This window comes from Pan paniscus, chromosome 1 (assembly GCF_029289425.2).
Source record: "Pan paniscus chromosome 1, NHGRI_mPanPan1-v2.0_pri, whole genome shotgun sequence".
Classification (NCBI taxonomy): domain Eukaryota; kingdom Metazoa; phylum Chordata; class Mammalia; order Primates; family Hominidae; genus Pan; species Pan paniscus.
Genome location: NC_073249.2, coordinates 10662151 through 10668217, shown reverse-complemented (window position 1 = coordinate 10668217; position 6067 = coordinate 10662151). Strand labels below are relative to the sequence as shown.

The following is a 6067-nucleotide window of genomic DNA, read 5'->3' as shown; positions in this document are numbered from 1 at the left end:
AACTCATGGCCCTTAACAAACTGTACATCCTGGAATCAGATAAGCAGCCTCTTGAAGTGAAGCCTAAAGTCACCATACTGACTCTAGATGTTTCTTAGCTATCAAGAAAGCCCTGTTGATTGCTCAAATGCAAAAATGTTTAAATGTTGGTTCCAGGGATTCTATGTTTATATATGTTGTCTTTTTTTTTTTTTTGACATGAGTTTCTTGCTCTGTCACCCAGGCTGTAATGCAATGGTGTGATCATAGCTCACTCTAGCCTCATACACCTGGGCTTAAGCGATCCTAAGTAGCTAGGAGTACAGGTGTGTGCCACTACACCTGGCTAACTTTTTTTATTTTTGATTTTATAGAGACAGGTTCTGTGTTGCCCGGGCTATGTCTTGAACTCCTGGCCTCGAGTAATCTTCCCACCTCAGCACCCTGATTAGCTAGGACTACAGACATGCACCACCATGCCTGGCTAACTTTTTATTTTTTATTTTTACGATAGGGTCATACTATATTGACCTGGCTGGTCTGGAACTCCTGGCCTCAAGCGATTATCCTGCCTCAGCCTCCCAAACTGTTGGGATTACAGGTATGAGTCACTGCATCCAGCTGTGCCTTTTACATACACTAAAACAAATCTCAACTCATGATGAAACATCTTAAATATTGGCAAGAAAATTTCATTTCTCTGGAGCAACAATTTAACTTAGGTTGAAAATACAATCTGCTTTTGAATGTTTATGTCATCCACCTGGGATTATTTCTGGCTGTTCAACCAGCAGCTGGTATATTATACTGTCATTAACTTGTTTCCAAGACAATTACTTCTGCAAATATTGTGGGCAAATATGTGCAAGTGTGTACAACCGCGTGTGTGTATGTGTTTGGGGCAGGGTACAGAGTATACAAATGTACATGTGAACACACAGGGCTTGAAAAAGAAGAAAAGAATATTTTGTCACTTTCTTACATTTATTTGCACAGGGATAAAGGAAATAAGTCAGGCTTATGTCCTTGTCTCTGTGTAAATTATCTTTGCGCTTCAAATGGTTGCTTGCATATGGTGACTTAACCTTTCTTCAGCTCAGGAAAAATTTCTGCATGTTGAAATATATAAAGGCTGAAGCTTATATTATTAAAAATAGACATTTTTATTTTAAAACCTAATAATTAAATGTTAAATCAGCAACTTTAAAACGTAAATAAAACCTTGAATTGAGATAGGACTTTTCCTGTTTTCCTATGTTTATTGCTTATTTCTTTTCATGTAGAATTAATTTTATTATATTTAATAAACCAAAACCCTCAAACTTAACAAATATATTTTGAACATGAGGATAATAATTTTGTCCTACACTGAAGTAAATTTTATTCTGGATCAAGGCCTTTCTTCTGGTGTATAATTTTGTGAAACTTTTAAAGTTAAAAATTATATTGCAAAACTCAAGATAGGTTCTAGTTCAGCCAAAAGTTAATTTATTTTCCTGATATCTAGTTGAGCCAATTTGGATGATGTATATCTCTGAACCAATTAATTGGTGAAGGCATTAGAATTTTCAATAAATGTATAGTTCTATGACAGAATCAATAAACTCATATATTATGAATTAAAGTATTGAAAGAATGGTATTATTGCAGCAAAACTTTTGTGCTGTTTTCAGAATATGGTAAATGGATACTGGGTAGCAAATATAGAAAAAATTCTAACAAATGCATTGACACAATCTTTTTTCTGCCTTATCCCTCGGTCATTGCTAAAAGCACCAAAACAAAAGTAAACAGCACAAAAACAACGCACGTATCTTTGGGGATTTTTTCTGTGTGTGTGGCATGAGGGGGTGGAGAGTTTACCGAAAACAACAGAGCAATGAGCTTCTTTACCAACCTCTTTCTCCCATTTAATCAAACTCTTCTCCATTCTCCTGTGAGTACCAAGGCCCTCAAAGACAGTAGCAAATACGTAAGCTGTCCGTGAAAAACCAGCACTTCTGAAGTGACCAAAATGAGTGAATATCCAAACATTTGTTGCCAAATAGGTACTATTATATTTTTGTTTTTAATTTTACTTGTCCTTAGTGTGATATAATAAATATTTTTTCAAGTTGCCATGTATTTCTGTCTCCCAAGATGTGCTATTAATCAGTCTACTGATTATAATCCAATTAACCAATTAAAGGGAGAGCTACACACCAAGAAAGGATAATTTATCATAAAGATAAAGTACGCGGGTAATTCAAAGTAAAACTTCAGGCTCGTTGAATAAGAACTGCATTCATTTAAGGATCATTGAATAGCTTTTGTTGACCAAAGACTGATGCTGCAACATAGTTCTAACTTTGAGGCCTTTAAAAAGGGGCAATTAATTGGTAACATATTTGGGACACTTACCTGAGTTGCCCAAGCAAAAATATAAACTTCGTTTTTATAAAAGAAAGGTTAAGGAAGTAGTTAAATCAGGTTAAATATTATTTCTTTGTCTTAATTTAATTTTATATCTTTTGTAATTATTAAGTGTGCTTCCACCTGATTCTATAAGACTTTTCTAATCTTTATACCACTTATGTGACAAATAGCATATGCTCTGTATGCTTATTGTCTGCCTGCCAGCTAGGTGATAGCTAAATTGGTTGGATCTGTCTGTATAAATAACATCTACAACAAGTGCAGGGAAAGTGGATGAAATGAAATGAAAACAGTAGGGCAGAAAGGTCGTCGGCAAAGCCTGAGTCTTGTCTCTCGCTCTCTTCACCAGACAGCTTGAGCTTCACCACTGGCTCCAGCTTCTCCACAAAATACCAGTCCCTGGGCTCTGTCCAGGCGCCCAGCGAGGCGCCCAGCTGGTCAGCAGTGCGGCCAGCGTCTATGCAGGCGCCAGGGGCTCTGGTTCCCAGATCTCTGTGACCTGCTCCACCAGCTTCTGGGGTTGCATGGGGTCCAGGGGCCTGGCCATGGGGATGGCCGGGGATCTGGCAGGAATGGGAGGCATCCAGAATGAGAAGGAGACCATGCAAAGCCTGAACGACCACCTGGCCCCCTACCTGGACAGAGTGAGGGGCCTGGAGACTGAGAACCGGAGGCTGGAGAGCAAAATGCCAGAGCACATGGAGAGGAAGGGACCCCAGGTCAGAGTCTGGAGCAATTACTTCAAGACCATCAAGGACCTGAGGGCTCAGATCTTTCAAATAGTGTGGATAATGCCTGCATCGTTCTGCAGATCGACAATGACCATCTTGCTGCTGATGACTTGAGAGTCAAGTATGAGACAGAGCTGGCCATGCGCCAGTCTGTGGAGAGCAACATCCATGGGCTCTGCAAGGTCATCGATGACACCAATGTCACTTGGCTGCAGCTGGAGACTGAGATCAAGGCTCTCAAGGAGGAGCTGCTCTTCATGAAGAAGAACCATGAAGAGGAAGTAAAAGGCCTACAAGCCCAGATTGCCAGCTGTGGATTGACTGTGGAGGTAGATGCCCCCAGATCTCAGGACCTCGCCAAGATCATGGCAGATATGCGGCCCCAATATAAATAGCTGGCTGGGAAGAACCAAGAGGAGCTGGACAAGTACTGGTCTCAGCAGATTGAGGACAGCACCAGAGTGGTCACCACGCAGTCCACCCAGGTTGGAGCTGCTGAATCAACACTCACGGAGCTGAGACGTACAGTCCAGTCCTTGGAGATGGATCTGGACTCCATGAGAAATCTGAAGGCCAGCTTGGAGAACAGCCTGAGGGAGGTGGAGGCCTGCTACGCCCCACAGATGGAGCACCTCAATGGGATCCTGCTGCACCTGGAGGCAGCGCTGGCACAGACCTGGGCAAAGGGACAGTGCCAGGCCCAGGAGTACCAGGCCTTGCTGAACATCAAGGTCAAGTTGGAGGCTGAGATCGCCATCTACCGCCGCCTGCTGGAAGACAGTGAGGGCTTCAATCTTGCTGATGCCCCGGATAGCAGCAACTCCATGCAAACCATCCACAAGACCACCACCTGCCAGATAGTGGATGGCAAAGTGGTGTCTGAGACCAACGACATCAAAGTTCTGAGGCATAAAGCCAGCGGAAGCAGGGTACTTTTTGGGGAGCAGGAGGCTAATAAAAGGTTCAGATATAAAAAAAAGAAATTAATATAAATCATCAATAAATTAAAGGCTGATTTTGTCAAGAATAATTGAGAAACTGCAAAAACATCTGATCCCCAGTATAAATGATTAAATGCAATTGACAAATTCTACAAAGAAATGGGGATCTATGTACAGTGCAGAAGATGTTTATATAAGACAGTATAGGGAGCGTATTTACTCCAGTAAATTTTACAAGTTAGATACTTTTTCTAACCAATACAAATGACCAATATTGACTCCACTTAGGATGACCCACCATTTGATTTGCATGGGACTGAGGGAGTTCACAGGTGTGGGGCTTTCAGCATTAAAACTGTAAAAGTCAAGTGGAAAACTAGGATGCATTGGACATTCTAAATCATATGAAATAGGAGAATTGTATACATCACTGTGTGTTTAAATAAGTGAGTAGTCTAAATACTCATGCGCTTCACCATCAAACGTATCAGACCTATATCATTTTACAGCTGAGTTTTACCAAACCTTCAAGAAATAGTCCTCAGTTGATATAACTGTTTATGAAAGAAGAAAGTAGCAAATTTTGCCTAACTGAATTATTAAATATATAGCAGAATATGAATAACAAACCTGGAAAATGACAGTATAAGGAAAATTCGAACAGTTTCACTTTGAACATTAATACAAAAATCCTAATGACATATTAGCTTACTTAAGCCACAATAGAGATGAAATATATATTATAATTATGTAAGATGAATCACAAATGTGAAAAAGTTACATCAGAGTTTATATCAATATAATTTACTACATTACTAGATTATAGGAAAGAAACCTATAACCATTTCAGTAGATGCAGAAAAAGCATTTAAGTTGTATGCTCACTTTGGAGTAAACCTGTTAGTAAATTAGAAATAAAAGGGAGTTATCTGATCTGAAATTTTTCCTATCAAAAGTCTATGAACAAATATATATATAAAGCACTACAGGAATTAGCATTAAAGTCAGAGATATATTGTTTTCCAACATTATAATGGAGGTACTAAACAATGCAATATGATAATTACATACATAATGTAAGAGAGTAAGAGATGAAGGTATTCTTAAATAAGACATGAATATAAACACAGGAAATACAATGTAATAGAAAAAGTGATAGAAAGTATAAGAGAGTTTTGCAAAGTTACTGCACACAAGGTCAAATTACAGAATTCGTCAGTGCTCTGCCCACCAGCAATATTCATTTAGAATATTTGGCAGAAAAGTTATCCCATACAAAATAACAACAAAAAATAGAGCTTCTAAAAAAGATGTAATAAATGTGCATGACATTGAAAGCAAATGAGCAAATAAAATCCAGGTGAATTAAAGACACAAATGTAAAAAAATAAAAATTGTATAATTTTTGAAGAAATTATAAGATACTTTGTCTTTGGGATATGGAATGATATCTTAAAGAAGATGAAAAAAGAATAAACCACAGGATAAATATTAATACATTCTATCACATTAATATTGATTATATCTTTGTCAAAAATTTCTACAAAAATGGAAAAATAGAAGGCAAGAAAAGAAGAAAATATTTCAATGCACATAAATTATAAAATGTTAATATTGAGAAGATATAAAAATTTACATATTACTAAATTAAAGATGACTAAAATCATCAAAAATATTACTATGCAATTCTTAGAAAAGAAGTTCAAATGGTCACCAGTAATCATTGCAAGGTAAACTAAAATAACAATAAAAAATAATTTATCTTTTATCAGTTTAGCAAATATTTAAAAGTCTGAGCCAGGCACAGTGGCTCACGCCCATAATCGCAGCACTTTGGGAGGCCAAGGCGGGCGGATCACGAGGTCAGGAGATCCAGACCATCTTGGCTAACACGGTGAAACCCCGTCTCTACTAAAAATACAAAAATTAGCCCGGCTTGGTGGCCGGCGCCTGTAGTCCCAGCTACTTGGGAGGCTGAGGCAGGGGAATGGCATGAACCCG

The 6067-nt window shown here is 38.5% G+C and overlaps 1 pseudogene; it reads left to right on the top strand.

Annotated features, from left to right (window-relative positions):
• The first annotated feature begins 1614 nt into the window (after window positions 1-1614).
• Window positions 1615-4117, top strand: LOC100975710 (keratin, type I cytoskeletal 18-like; annotated as a pseudogene).
• Window positions 4118-6067: the final 1950 nt, after the last annotated feature.